Source organism: Oncorhynchus masou, unplaced genomic scaffold, assembly GCF_036934945.1.
Source record: "Oncorhynchus masou masou isolate Uvic2021 unplaced genomic scaffold, UVic_Omas_1.1 unplaced_scaffold_1047, whole genome shotgun sequence".
Taxonomy (NCBI): Eukaryota; Metazoa; Chordata; class Actinopteri; order Salmoniformes; family Salmonidae; genus Oncorhynchus; species Oncorhynchus masou.
The window spans coordinates 111,198-127,500 of record NW_027000173.1 but is presented as its reverse complement, the minus strand read 5'-3'; the positions used below and the strand labels follow the sequence as shown (position 1 = coordinate 127,500).

The 16,303-nt window shown below is 47.0% G+C and overlaps 1 pseudogene; it reads left to right on the top strand.

Moving 5' to 3' along the window:
- The window catches only part of LOC135528844 (protein tweety homolog 2-like), a 98,380-nt pseudogene that overhangs the window by 74,673 nt on the left and 7,404 nt on the right, over positions 1–16,303 (top strand).

Below are 16,303 nucleotides of genomic sequence, written 5' to 3'. Positions count from 1 at the left end.
GTAACTTACTGTAGTTCTGAGGTGACTACCAACTACATACAGTAACAGTTACTGTAGAGCTGAGATGACTACCAACCACACACAGTAACAGTTACTGCAGAGCTGAAGTGACTACCAACCACATACAGTAAGTTACTGTAGAGCTGAGGTGACTACCAACCACATACAGTAAGTTACTGTAGAGCTGAGGTGACTACCAACCACACACAGTAACAGTTACTGTAGTTTTGAGATGACTACCAACCACATACAGTAAGTTACTGTAGAGCTGAGGTGACTACCAACCACACACAGTAACAGTTACTGTAGTTTTGAGATGACTACCAACTACATACAGTAACAGTTACTATAGTTCTGAGGTCACTACCAACCACATACAGTAACAGTTACTGTAGAGCTGAGGTCACTACCAACCACATACAGGTACAGTTACTGTAGAGCTGAGGTCACTACCAACCACATACAGGTACAGTTACTGTAGAGCTGAGGTCACTACCAACCACATACAGGTACAGTTACTGTAGTTCTGAGGTGACTACCAACCACGTACAGTAAGTTACTGTAGTTCTGAGGTGACTACCAACCACGTACAGTAAGTTACTGTAGTTCTGAGGTGACTACCAACCACATACAGTAAGTTACTGTAGAGGTGGTTTCTTACCCCCTCTGGACAATGGACACAAAAATATGCGAAGTTTAAACAACACTATTCAATATCTGTGTCCAGCAGCGAAGTTTAAACAAGTCAACAACATCCCAGTAATTATCCTCATATCTCATCCCCCTTTAATATGTCTGTGTCTGACTGTATCGGTGATGTTGAAGCCTTCTTGTCTTCTCTCTGATGGTGTCCACTAATGTCTATCGACCGGCCTGCTCTCCAGGATGTGCACTACTATACCCTTAACTCATTATCAAGAGCTTTCAGCCACTCTACTGCTGCTGCTGTAAGACGACCAGAGGAGAGATATGAGCTGAAACCATCCCCAGCCTTTTAACAACCATCTGGGGGCCCTTTGTTTTCTTACTCACTCTATTTATCTTTCTGCTGCTGTCTTCTGTCTCTACCTCTCCCTGTTTCTCTCTTTCTCTCTCTCTCTCTCTCTCTCTCTCTCTCTCTCTCTCTCTCTCTCTCTCTCTCTCTACCTCTCCCTGTTTCTCTTTCTATCTCTCTCTCTACCTCTCCCTGTTTCTCTCTTTCTCTCTCTCTACCTCTCCCTGTTTCTCTCTTTCTCTCTCTACCTCTCCCTGTTTCTCTTTCTATCTCTCTCTCTCTCTACCTCTCCCTGTTTCTCTCTTTCTATCTCTCTCTCTCTACCTCTTCCTATTTCTCTTTCTCTCTCTCTCTCTCTCTACCTCTCCCTGTTTCCCTCTTTCTATCTCTCTACCTCTCCCTGTTTCTCTCTTTCTCTCTCTCTCTCTACCTCTCCCTGTTTCTCTCTTTCTCTCTCTCTCTCTCTACCTCTCCCTGTTTCCCTCTTTCTATCTCTCTACCTCTCCCTGTTTCTCTCTTTCTCTCTCTCTCTACCTCTCCCTGTTTCTCTCTTTCTCTCTCTCTCTCTCTCTACCTCTCCCTGTTTCTCTCTTTCTATCTCTCTATCTCTACCTCTCCCTGTTTCTCTCTTTCTCTCTCTCTACCTCTCCCTGTTTCTCTCTTTCTCTCTCTAACTCTCCCTGTTTCTCTCTTTCTCTCTCTCTCTACCTCTCCCTGTTTCTCTCTTTCTCACTCTCTCTACCTCTCCCTGTTTCCTCTCTCTACCTCTCCCTGTATTTCTCTTTCTCTCTCTCTACCTCTCCCCGTTTCTCTCTTTCTCACTCTCTCTACCTCTCCCTGTTTCCTCTCTCTACCTCTCCCTGTTTCTCTCTTTCTCTCTCTCTACCTCTCCCTGTTTCTCTCTTTCTGTCTTCTCTCTCTACCTCTCCCTGTTTCACTCTTTCTCTCTCTCTACCTCTCCCTGTTTCTCTCTTTCTCTCTCTCTACCTCTCCCTGTTTCTCTCTTTCTGTCTCTCTCTCTACCTCTCCCTGTTTCTCTCTTTCTGTCTCTCTCTACCTCTCCCTGTTTCTCTCTTTCTCTCTCTCTACCTCTCCCTGTTTCTCTCTTTCTGTCACTCTCTCTACCTCTCCCTGTTTCTCTCTTTCTCTCTCTCTACCTCTCCCTGTTTCTCTCTTTCTCTCTCTCTACCTCTCCCTGTTTCTCTCTTTCTCTTTCTCTCTCTCTCTCTATACCTCTCCCTGTTTCTCTCTTTACCTCTCTCTTCACCTCTCTCTTTACCTCTCTCTTTACCCCTCTCTCTCTCTACCTCTCTCTCTCTCTACCTCTCCCTGTTTCTCTCTCTCTCTCTCTACCTCTCCCTGTTTCTCTCTTTCTCTCTCTCTCTCTCTCTCTCTGTCTCTGTCTCTCTCTCTCTCTCTCCCTCTGTTTCAGGATCATGGTGTTTGGGGTGATATCTCTGGTCCTGAGCTGGGCATCACTAGGAGCAGGCACTGCTACTGCCGTGGTGAGTGTCTGTTCTGTCCCGTCATCGCCAAACATGCTCGAATTAAAAAACTGATTCAAGTGATCTCATTCTTACGTCTTTGTCTTTTGTGATGTCATGGTCAGGTTGTGTTCTGATTGCAAAATTATAGTTTTTTTTTACGTCTTCCACTGGTTATAATCTGATTATCTGGCCAGATAACAACCAAGCTATGACCTGTCCTACACATACACTATCTATGCAAAAGTATGTGGACACCCTTTCAAATGAGTGTATTCAGGTAGTTCTGCCACACCCATTGCTGACAGGTATATCAAGTCGAGCACACATCCATACACCATATACAAACATTGGCAGTAGAATGGATTTAATGAAGAGCTCAGTGACTGTCAATGTGACACCGTCATAGGATGATACCTTTCCTCCAAGTCAGTTGATTAAATGTCTGCCCTGCTAGCACTGCCCTGGTCAACTGTAAGTGCTGTTATTGTGAAGTGGAAACGTCTAGGAGCAACAACGGCTCAGCCACAAAGTGTTAGGCCAAACAAGCTGGAAGAACATGACTGGCTTGCATCGAGCCTGACCTCAACTCCATAGAACACCTTTGGGATGAATTGGAACACAGACTGTGAGCCAGGCCCAATCACCCAACATCATTGCCCGACCTCACTATTGCTCTTGTGGCTGAAGTGTAGTCCCCACAGCAATGTTTTAACATCTAGTGGAAAGTCTTCCCAGAAGAGTGGAAGCTGTTATAGCAGCAAAGAGGGGACCAACTCCATATTAATGCCCATGATTTTGGAATGAGATGTTTAATGGGGCAGACTTTGTTAATAACAGGGCCATTCAGGATCCCTCTCCCCCTCCCTCCATCCCAGAGAGGAGCCAGCATGATGGGACTAGGATTATCCAGAGGCTGGGCAGCTGTGCTTCTAACGCAGGGAGGGAGGGAGGGAGGGAGGGAGGGAGGGAGGGAGGGAGGGAGGGAGGGAGGGAGGGAGGGAGGGATGGAGTGAGGGAGTGAGGGAGGGAGGGAGTGAGGGAGTGAGGGAGGGAGAGAGGGAGTGAGGGAGGGAGGGGGGGAGGGATTGAGTGACATGAGGAAATCATGAGTCTACATTTATTTGACCAGAAAATACCCTGCAACAGTATCACAACAACAGTCAGAATTACAGTAATGCATACCGTGTTGACATCACTGACCAGTTTATCAACAAGATCACTGTTCCTCCTCCTCCTCAACCCAGATCACTGTTCCTCCTCCTCCTCCTCAACCCAGATCATTGTTCCTCCTCCTCCTCCTCAACCCAGATCATTGTTCCTCCTCCTCCTCCTCCTCAACCCAGATCACTGTTCCTCCTCCTCCTCAACCCAGATCATTGTTCCTCCTCCTCCTCCTCAAACCAGATCATTGTTCCTCCTCCTCCTCAATCCAGATCATTGTTCCTCCTCCTCCTCCTCAAACCAGATCATTGTTCCTCCTCCTCCGCCTCCGCCTCCTCCTCAACCCAGATCATTGTTCCTCCTCCTCCTCAAACCAGATCATTGTTCCTCCTCCTCCTCGAACCAGATCACTGTTCCTCCTCTTCCTCCTCAAACCAGATCATTGTTCCTCCTCTTCCTCCTCAAACCAGATCATTGTTCCTCCTCTTCCTCCTCAATCCAGATCATTGTTCCTCCTCTTCCTCCTCAAACCAGATCATTGTTCCTCCTCTTCCTCCTCAAACCAGATCATTGTTCCTCCTCTTCCTCCTCAATCCAGATCATTGTTCCTCCTCCTCCTCAACCCAGATCATTGCTCCTCCTCAACTCCTCCTCTCCCAACAATAAGTGAGGGAGAGAAATATTTGGTCATAGAAATATAATGTCAATAGATCATGACTATATCGATTACCTCTAAACTTCTAGACATGTCATTGTATTTCTATGTGTATGGGGATTTTTTTGGGCTTGCCAGTAATTGCTTATGCATGCACATCAACAGGCTCTCTCCCCTCACACACAAACACGCACACGCATGCACGGCCCTTGCTATCTGGGTTCCTTGGGACATCTAACTCTGAGGTCACCCCATTAAAGTTGAAATGTGAAATGGTTGAGGTAAGGGTTAAGGTTAGGGTTATGGTTAGAGTTTAGGGTCCCGGATAGCACTAACCACACACACACACACACACACACACACACACACACACACACACACACACACACACACACACACACACACACACACACACACACACACACACACACACAGACTGGATGCCATGGTTGGTTCTGCTACTTTCAGCACAGGTTAAAGAGGCGTGTAGACTGTTGTTACTAACAACCCTCTTGTGTGATCTGTAGTTGATTTACTTTGACAATATGTTATTTTCTGTCACAGCCTCCATCGACTGTCTAATAAAACAGAACAGTCATTGAGATTCTGGGAAGGGATTTGAGTCTGAAGTGTTTATGACGGGTCCTCAATTTTCTTTGTTCTGTAAGATCACTGTCCATTTCGAATGGAGTTGACTCCAACACTGCACAGTATAGTATCTTGTTTCCCCTTCAGGGCACCAGTGACTTCTGACAGTATATTATCTTGTTTCCCCTTCAGGGCACCAGTGACTTCTGACAGTATATTATCTTGTTTCCCCTTCAGGGCACCAGTGACTTCTGACAGTATATTATCTTGTTTCCCCTTCAGGGCACCAGTGACTTCTGACAGTATATTATCTTGTTTCCCCTTCAGGGCACCAGTGACTTCTGACAGTATATTATCTTGTTTCCCCTTCAGGGCACCAGTGACTTCTGACAGTATATTATCTTGTTTCCCCTTCAGGGCACCAGTAACTTCTGACAGTATAGTATCTTGTTTCCCCTTCAGGGCACCAGTGACTTCTGACAGTATATTATCTTGTTTCCCCTTCAGGGCACCAGTAACTTCTGACAGTATATTATCTTGTTTCCCCTTCAGGGCATCAGTGACTTCTGACAGTATATTATCTTGTTTCCCCTTCAGGGCACCAGTGACTTCTGACAGTATATTATCTTGTTTCCCCTTCAGGGCACCAGTGACTTCTGACAGTATATTATCTTGTTTCCCCTTCAGGGCACCAGTGACTTCTGACAGTATATTATCTTGTTTCCCCTTCAGGGCACCAGTAACTTCTGACAGTATATTATCTTGTTTCCCCTTCAGGGCATCAGTGACTTCTGACAGTATATTATCTTGTTTCCCCTTCAGGGCACCAGTGACTTCTGACAGTATATTATCTTGTTTCCCCTTCAGGGCACCAGTGACTTCTGACAGTATATTATCTTGTTTCCCCTTCAGGGCACCAGTGACTTCTGACAGTATATTATCTTGTTTCCCCTTCAGGGCACCAGTGACTTCTGACAGTATATTATCTTGTTTCCCCTTCAGGGCACCGGTGACTTCTGACAGTATATTATCTTGTTTCCCCTTCAGGGCACCAGTGACTTCTGACAGTATATTATCTTGTTTCCTCTTCAGGGCACCAGTGACTTCTGACAGTATATTATCTTGTTTCCCCTTCAGGGCACCAGTGACTTCTGACAGTATATTATCTTGTTTCCCCTTCAGGGCACCAGTGACTTCTGACAGTATATTATCTTGTTTCCCCTTCAGGGCACCAGTGACTTCTGACAGTATATTATCTTGTTTCCCCTTCAGGGCACCAGTGACTTCTGACAGTATATTATCTTGTTTCCTCTTCAGGGCACCAGTGACTTCTGTGTGTCTCCAGACAAGTTCATAGCAAACAGGACCAAGGAGTTCCTCAGTGCAGGTGAAGTACCTTCAAGTTCAAGTTTAAGTTTGACTAATAACAGACTAACACAGGGATTTATACAAGTTATCTTCACAGTCCACACTGGCTCACACTGGTCAGACAGAACCACTGGTCAGATAGAATCACTGGTCAGACATAATCACTGGTCAGACAGAATCACTGGTCATACAGAACCACTGGTCAGATAGAATCACTGGTCAGACATAATCACTGGTCAGACAGAATCACTGGTCATACAGAACCACTGGTCAGATAGAATCACTGGTCAGACATAATCACTGGTCAGACAGAATCACTGGTCAGACAGAATCACTGGTCAGACAGAATCACTGGTCAAACAGAATCACTGGTCAGATAGAACCACTGGTCAGACAGAATCACTGGTCAGACAGAATCACTGGTCAGATAGAATCACTGATCAAACAGAATCACTGGTCAGATAGAATCACTGATCAAACAGAATCACTGGTCAGACAGAATCACTGGTCAGACAGAACCACTGGCCAGATAGAACCACTGGCCAGATAGAATCACTGGTCAGATAGAATCACTGGTCAGACAGAATCACTGGTCAGACAGAATCACTGGTCAGACAGAATCACTGGTCAGATAGAATCACTGGCCAGATAGAACCACTGGCCAGATAGAATCACTGGTCAGATAGAATCACTGGTCAGACAGAATCACTGGTCAGACAGAATCACTGGTCAGACAGAATCACTGATCAAACAGAATCACTGGTCAGACAGAATCACTGGTCAGATAGAATCACTGGTCAGATAGAATCACTGGTCAGACAGAATCACTGGTCAGACAGAATCACTGGTCAGACAGAATCACTGGTCAGATAGAATCACTGGTCAGATAGAACCACTGGTCAGATATAACCACTGATCAAACATAATCACTGGTCAAACAGAATCACTGGTCAGATAGAACCACTGGCCAGATAGAACCACTGGCCAGATAGAATCACTGGTCAGATAGAATCACTGGTCAGACAGAATCACTGGTCAGACAGAATCACTGGTCAGACAGAATCACTGGTCAGACAGAATCACTGGTCAGACAGAATCACTGGTCAGATAGAACCACTGGTCAGATATAACCACTGATCAAACATAATCACTGGTCAAACAGAATCACTGGTCAGATAGAACCACTGGCCAGATAGAACCACTGGCCAGATAGAATCACTGGTCAGATAGAATCACTGGTCAGACAGAATCACTGGTCAGACAGAATCACTGGTCAGACAGAATCACTGGTCAGACAGAATCACTGATCAAACAGAATCACTGGTCAGACAGAATCACTGGTCAGATAGAATCACTGGTCAGATAGAATCACTGGTCAGACAGAATCACTGGTCAGACAGAATCACTGGTCAGACAGAATCACTGGTCAGATAGAATCACTGGTCAGATAGAACCACTGGTCAGATATAACCACTGATCAAACATAATCACTGGTCAAACAGAATCACTGGTCAGATAGAACCTCTGGTCAGATAGAACCACTGGCCAGATAGAACCACTGGTCAGATAGAACCACTGGCCAGATATAACCACTGATCAAACATAATCACTGGTCAAACAGAATCACTGGTCAGATAGAACCACTGGCCAGATAGAACCACTGGTCAGATAGAATCACTGGTCAGATAGAATCACTGGTCAGATAGAACCTCTGGTCAGATAGAACCACTGGCCAGATAGAACCACTGGTCAGATAGAACCACTGGCCAGATATAACCACTGATCAAACATAATCACTGGTCAAACAGAATCACTGGTCAGACAGAATCACTGGTCAAACAGAATCACTGGTCAGACAGAATCACTGGTCAGATAGAACCACTGGTCAGATAGAATCACTGGTCAGATAGAACCACTGGCCAGATAGAACCACTGGTCAGATAGAACCACTGGCCAGATATAACCACTGGCCAGATAGAACCACTGGCCAGATAGAACCACTGGTCAGATAGAATCACTGGTCAGATAGAACCACTGGCCAGATAGAACCACTGGTCAGATAGAACCACTGGCCAGATATAACCACTGGTCAGATAGAACCACTGGCCAGATAGAACCACTGGTCACATAGAACCACTGGCCTGATATAACCACTGGCCAGATAGAACCATTGGCCAGATATAACCACTGTTCAGATAGAACCACTGGTCAGATAGAACCACTGGTCAGATAGAACCACTGGCCAGATAGAATCGCTGTTTCAGAACAAATCCTACATGTTAAGGTGTGTTTATGTTGTCTTTTCTTTCTAAAATGAATGAACATAATTAGTACAGTGTGTGTTTGGGTTCATCTTCATTGGGATGAGCTTTGGTTGTTTGACTCTCTCTCTCTCTCTCTCTCTTCTCTCTCTCTCTCTCTCTCTCTCTCTCTTCTCCCGCTCTCTCTCTCTCTCTTCTCCCGCTCTCTCTCATGCTCTCCAATCTCCCTACCCTCTTTTTCCCTGTCCCTCTCTCATTCTCTCACACTCTCTCTCTCACCCCCCCTCTCTCTCTCTCCTCTCTCTCTCTTAACAGAAGTGACACACTACTACCTGTATTGCAGTCAGAGTCTACCCAACCCTTTCCAACAGGTACTGAAATCACGTTCTAACACACACACATTAATGATATTTTAGTTTTAAAAGTAGTTTTCCCTCATTAGTTTGATTAGTTCAGAAGCAGATGTTAATGAAAAATGAAAAAAACAAGCAGCGCTACTAAATGAATGACTTCAAGCCCATAACAAAAATACACTTTGATCCAAGTCCATTTTATCTGTGGGATTTGGAGATAATTCGTGGGGTGTAGACATAGACAGTGTGTATAGTCTGCCTCAAGGACTACACACACACACACACACACACACACACACACACACACACACACACACACACACACACACACACACACACACACACACACACACACACACACACACACACACACACACACAGAGAGAGAGAGAGACCAACCCCCCCTCCATCCCCAAATCCCTTGTAGTTATTTACCATGACGGGGATATAACGTACTTAAAGGGCAGCATTAATGGTCCGTGTATTGAGGTAATACACACACACACACACACACACACACACACACACACACACACACACACACACACACACAGCAGTATCCATTCAAAGCTTTGTGTTATGCCTTGTTAAGTAGACACGGATAATGTGCCCTCTTATGGCTGAGCCAATGGAAATATTGTCTGTTGTTTGTTCTGGGGATCAGAGAGGGGGAGGAGAGAGGGGGGGGTAATCTGGGGCCTCCATCTGAATGAACGTGTCCTCCATTAAGTGTCCATAATGACACACTTTATGATTTATTTTCACTCATGTTTCCACACAACTTTGACTCTACAATTTGTGTGTGTGTGTGTGTGTGTGTGTGTGTGTGTGTGTGTGTGTGTGTGTGTGTGTGTGTGTGTGTGTGTGTGTGTGTGCGTGCGTGCGTGCGTGCGTGCGTGCGTGCGTGCGTGTGTGTGGTGTGTGCGTGTGTGTGTGTGTGTGTGCGTGTCAGTCTCTGACTATCTTCCAGAGGTCTCTGACCACCATGCAGATCCAGATACAAGGACTACTGCAGTTCTCTGTACCTGTCTTCCCTACTGCTGAGGTGGGGGGATGGAGCAGCCGTCAACATAGAAATAGCATTACATTTATTATATTCAGTACATAGATCTCTATGGAGCTCAACATCTGGTGCTCATGGTGACAATGTTCTCTTCTCAACGTGTAAGGGCAGAGTGTTAAAATGCTGTTAAAGCCCTCATGGAGATGAATTCTCAAATCCTGCTTGTCTGTTTAACATGTTAGGGTTAATTAGTGCTCTGTGCCACTGTGTATAGTAGAATGACATGTTATCCTTAGACTAGTGGAGCTAGGAGGACACATAGTGCTACAGGAGGACACATAGTGCTACAGGAGGACACATAGTGCTACAGGAGGACACATAGTGCTACAGGAGGACACATAGTGCTACAGGAGTACACATAGTGCTACAGGAGGACACATAGTGCTACAGGAGGACACACAGTGCTACAGGAGGACACATAGTGTTACAAGAGGACACATAGTGCTACAGGAGGACACATAGTGCTACAGGAGGACACATAGTGCTACAGGAGGACACATAGTGCTACAGGAGGACACATAGAGTTACAGGAGGACACATAATAGAGTTACAGGAGGACACATAGTGCTACAGGAGGACACATAGTGCTACAGGAGGACATATAGTGCTACAGGAGGACATATAGTGCTACAGGAGGACACATAATAGAGTTACAGGAGGACACATAGTGCTACAGGAGGACACATAGTGTTACAAGAGGACACATAGTGCTACAGGAGGACACATAGTGCTACAGGAGGACACATAGTGCTACAGGAGGACACATAGTGTTACAGGAGGACACATACTGTTACAGGAGGACACATAGTGCTACAGGAGGACACATAGTGCTACAGGAGGACACATAGTGTTACAGGAGGACACATACTGTTACAGGAGGACAAATAGTGCTACAGGAGGACACATAGTGCTACAGGAGGACACATAGTGCTACAGGAGGACACATAGTGCTACAGGAGGACACATAGTGTTACAGGAGGACACATACTGTTACAGGAGGACACATAGTGCTACAGGAGGACACATACTGTTACAGGAGGACACATAGTGCTACAGGAGGACACATAGTGCTACAGGAGGACACATAGTGCTACAGGAGGACACATAGTGTTACAGGAGGACACATAGTGTTACAGGAGTGTTTTTCCTCACACTGTCTTTATACCTTGTCTACAGAGAGATCTTCTGGGCATCCAGCGCCTGCTGAACTCTACAGAGTTCAACCTGAACCAGTTGACAGCCCTGCTAGACTGCAGGGGGCTCCATAAGGTGAGATGATTACCCTGACACGAGAGGACGTCATGGTTACAGTCAGAATGCGTCTGTAGAATGAGAACATACCCAGAGACACTTGAATGAAAAGACAAAAGGTGCTCTTAGGTTCTTTGAAACCCCCCCCCCCCAAAACTATTATCTCACAACACTCCACTTTGTGACTATACCAGAAATAGAAAAGGAGTTCTAACCTTAACAGGGAGGGTAACAGTGAGGGTACGTTGTGTTGTAGAACTACCTGGATGGTCTGATGGGTGTGTGTTACGACGGGGTGGAGGGTCTCCTCTACCTCTGCCTCTTCTCTCTGCTGTCGGTCAGTGCCTTCTGTGCCATGCTGTGTGCCATCCCCCAGGCATGGACCCTCATCACCAGCAGGTAGGCACTGGTAACACTGTATCTGGTCTACGTGTGTTCAACCTACCTGTAACCACATCCCCAACCCCACCCTTGACCTTTACGCCTAAGCCTAACCAAATAAGGACTGGGAGATTCACGGCCTAAAAGATGTTTGCTCTAGTGCTACTTTTGTGTTTATAGGTTTCAATGAACAATGTTGATGTTAGACCAGTGGAGGCTGCAGAGGGGAGGACGGCTCATAATAATGTCTGGAACGGAGCAAATGGAATGGCATCAAACACATGGAAACCATGGAAACAATGGAAACCATGTGTTTGATGTACTTCATAGAATTCCACCGACTCCAGCTCCAGCCAATACCATGAGCCTGTCCTCCCCAATTAAGGTGTCACCAACCTCCTGTGTGCTAGAGGGCCTGGATGTTGATGCTAGAGGGCCTGGATGTTGATGCTAGAGGGTCTGGATGTTGATGCTAGAGGGTCTGGATGTTGATGCTAGAGGGCCTGGATGTTGATGCTAGAGGGCCTGGATGTTGATGCTAGAGGGCCTGGATGTTGATGCTAGAGGGCCTGGATGTTGATGCTAGAGGGTCTGGATGTTGATGCTAAAGGGCCTAGATGTTGATGCTAGAGGGTCTGGATGTTGATGCTAGAGGGCCTGGATGTTGATGCTAGAGGGTCTGGATGTTGATGCTAGAGGGCCTGGATGTTGATGCTAGAGGGCCTGGATGTTGATGCTAGAGGGTCTGGATGTTGATGCTAGAGGGCCTGGATGTTGATGCTAGAGGGTCTGGATGTTGATGCTAGAGGGTCTGGATGTTGATGCTAGAGGGTGTGGATGTTGATGCTAGAGGGCCTGGATGTTGATGCTAGAGGGTCTGGATGTTGATGCTAGAGGGCCTAGATGTTGATGCTAGAGGGCCTGGATGTTGATGCTAGAGGGTCTGGATGTTGATGCTAGAGGGCCTGGATGTTGATGCTAGAGGGTCTGGATGTTGATGCTAGAGGGCCTAGATGTTGATGCTAGAGGGCCTGGATGTTGATGCTAGAGGGTCTGGATGTTGATGCTAGAGGGTCTGGATGTTGATGCTAGAGGGTCTGGATGTTGATGCTAGAGGGTCTGGATGTTGATGCTAGAGGGTCTGGATGTTGATGCTAGAGGGTCTGGATGTTGAAGCTAGAGGGTCTGGATGTTGATGCTAGAGGGTCTGGATGTTGATGCTAGAGGGTCTGGATGTTGATGCTAGAGGGTCTGGATGTTGATGCTAGAGGGTCTGGATGTTGATGCTAGAGGGTCTGGATGTTGATGCTAGAGGGTCTGGATGTTGATGCTAGAGGGTCTGGATGTTGATGCTAGAGGGTCTGGATGTTGATGCTAGAGGGCCTGGATGTTGATGCTAGAGGGTCTGGATGTTGATGCTAGAGGGTCTGGATGTTGATGCTAGAGGGTCTGGATGTTGATGCTAGAGGGTCTGGATGTTGATGCTAGAGGGCCTGGATGTTGCTTTGGGCACCATTGTGCCCTTCCTTGAAATGAAACTAACAGAAAGCCTGGCTCTGACTGACTGTGCTCTCCTCTGTGGTGATCTCAGGGACAGGGCCTATGACGACATCGATGAGGAGGATCCGTTTAACCCCCAGGCCCGTCATATGACCTTCAACCCCAGTAGAGCCAGCCATGTACACAGCTTCTGTAGCTACAGCAGCAGTCTGGACAGCCAGGCCAGTCCACACCCTCCACCACAGACTGCCGCCATCCTCCCCACCTCAGAGTACATGTAAGTAGAGAGAGGAGGTGCGGTAGGGTGTCTGTGTGTCCCTGTCTGTATCTGTGTCCATGTGTCTGTGTCCATGTGTCTGTGTGTCCCTGTCTGTATCTGTGTCCATGTGTCTGTGTCCATGTGTCTGTGTGTCCCTGTCTGTATCTGTGTCCATGTGTCTGTGTGTCCCTGTCTGTATCTGTGTCCATGTGTCTGTGTGTCCCTGTCTGTACCTGTGTCCATGTGTCTGTGTGTCCCTGTCTGTATCTGTGTCCATGTGTCTGTGTGTCCCTGTCCGTATCTGTGTCCATGTGTCTGTGTGTCCCTGTCCGTATCTGTGTCCATGTGTCTGTGTCCATGTGTCTGTGTGTCCCTGTCTGTATCTGTGTCCATGTGTCTCCGTGTCCATGTGTCTGTGTGTCCCTGTCCGTATCTGTGTCCATGTGTCTGTGTGTCTCTGTCCGTATCTGTGTCCATGTGTCTGTGTGTCTCTGTCCATATCTGTGTCCATGTGTCTGTGTGTCTCTGTCCGTATCTGTGTCCATGTGTCTGTGTGTCTCTGTCCGTATCTGTGTCCATGTCTGTGTCCATGTGTCTGTGTGTCCGTGTCTGTATCTGTGTCCATGTGTCTCCGTGTCCATGTGTCTGTGTGTCCCTGTCCGTATCTGTGTCCATGTGTCTGTGTGTCTCTGTCCGTATCTGTGTCCATGTGTCTGTGTGTCTCTGTCCGTATCTGTGTCCATGTGTCTGTGTGTCCCTGTCCGTATCTGTGTCCATGTGTCTGTGTGTCCCTGTCCGTATCTGTGTCCATGTGTCTGTGTGTCCCTGTCCGTATCTGTGTCCATGTGTCTGTGCGTCCCTGTCCGCATCTGTGTCCATGTGTCTGTGTGTCTGGAATAAGCAGCACTGTGTTTGTTTTATCAGATAAGTTGACTCTCTCTCTCTCTCACTCTCTCTGTCTGTTTCTCTCGCTCTCGAAATCTCTCACCCTCTCTCTCTCTCTGTCTGCCCCCCCTTCCCCATACACACTCTCCATCTCTCCCCCCATCTCTCTCTCCTATAGGAATCAGTCCATGCTGTTTGGAGGGAACCCTCGTTATGAGAATGTTCCTCTGATCGGGAGGGGATCACCACCACCCTCGGTGCGTTGGCCACTAACATTAGAGGCCAGGTCCCTCGTGTGATGACGTCATTAACATTAACAGTGCTCCGTTCTACTGAAGGACCACAGACACACTCATGTATAGAGTTACTGTGTGTAGAGCCAGACGCCAGACAGGTCCCTTGTTAAATAATGGCATCAACACTAACACATATTGTACTGAAGGACCACAGACATTCTCCAAGACACCCTGCTGCCTTCACTGTGTCTACCGTACAGTACCCACAACCTGACAGAAAACTCCTGTGGCAGGCAGGTAGCCTAGCGGTTAAGAGTGTTGGGCCAGGAACCGTAAGGTCACTGGTTCAAATCTCTGAGCTGACTATTTGATGTGCCCTTGAGAAAGGCACTTAACCCTAATTGCTCCTGTAAATCTTTGGATAAGAGCAATTGGTCCAGTCCTAAATCGTCTCCCAAAACCTGCGCCCTATGCACTTGTGATCCACCTTGCTATCTGATAGGCTATCTGGACGTTGCGTCATATTGCTTATACCGATCAAATACTCTCAGATTTCCACCAGTGTTTATTTGCGGGGTTGATTTGGGATTGGCCCTTCCACTGCACATTATGGTGAAAGACTGCTCTCTGCTGGTCAACGACTGAAATACCGACAAGACAGTACACGCTCTTCTCCCTTGTGCCATTAATTGGCCTGATGCTCTGATGCAGGACTGCTAATGACCCTAGAGAGAGGCTAGCCTGCTAATGACCCTAGAGAGAGGTTAGCCTGCTAATGACCCTAGAGAGAGGCTAGCCTGCTAATGACAGTAGAGAGAGGCTAGCCTGCTAATGACCCTAGAGAGAGGTTAGCCTTCTAATGACCGTAGAGAGATGCTAGCCTGCTAATGACCCTAGGGAGAGGCTAACCTGCTACTGACCGTAGAGAGAGGATAGCCTGCTAATGACCGTAGAGTGATGCTAGCCAGCTAATGACTGTAGAGAGATGCTAGCCTGCTAATGACCATAGAGAGAGGCTAGCCTGCTAATGACCGTAGAGAGATGCTAGCCTGCTATTGACCGTAGAGAGAGGCTAGCCTGCTAATGACCATAGAGAGAGGCTAGCCTGCTAATGACCATAGAGAGAGGCTAGCCTGCTAATGACCGTAGAGAGATGCTAGCCTGCTATTGACCGTAGAGAGAGGCTCGCCTGCTAATGACCCTAGAGAGATGCTAGCCTGCTAATGACCCTAGGGAGAGGCTAACCTGCTACTGACCCTAGGGAGAGGCTAACCTGCTACTGACCGTAGAGAGAGGATAGCCTGCTAATGACCGTAGAGTGATGCTAGCCAGCTAATGACTGTAGAGAGATGCTAGCCTGCTAATGACCATAGAGAGAGGCTAGCCTGCTAATGACCGTAGAGAGATGCTAGCCTGCTATTGACCGTAGAGAGAGGCTAGCCTGCTAATGACCATAGAGAGAGGCTAGCCTGCTAATGACCATAGAGAGAGGCTAGCCTGCTAATGACCGTAGAGAGATGCTAGCCTGCTATTGACCGTAGAGAGAGGCTCGCCTGCTAATGACCCTAGAGAGATGCTACTGTAATGTTACAGTATGGCCTGACTGGTAATGTTGCAGTATGACCTGACTGGTAATGTTACAGTATGATCTGACTGGTAATGTTACAGTATGACCTGACTGGTAATGTTACAGTATGGCCTGACTGGTAATGTTACAGTATGATCTGACTGGTAATGTTACAGTATGACCTGACTGGTAATGTTACAGTATGGCCTGACTGGTAATGTTACAGTATGGCCTGACTGGTAATGTTACAGTATGACCTGACTGGTAATGTTACAGTATGATCTGACGGGTAAT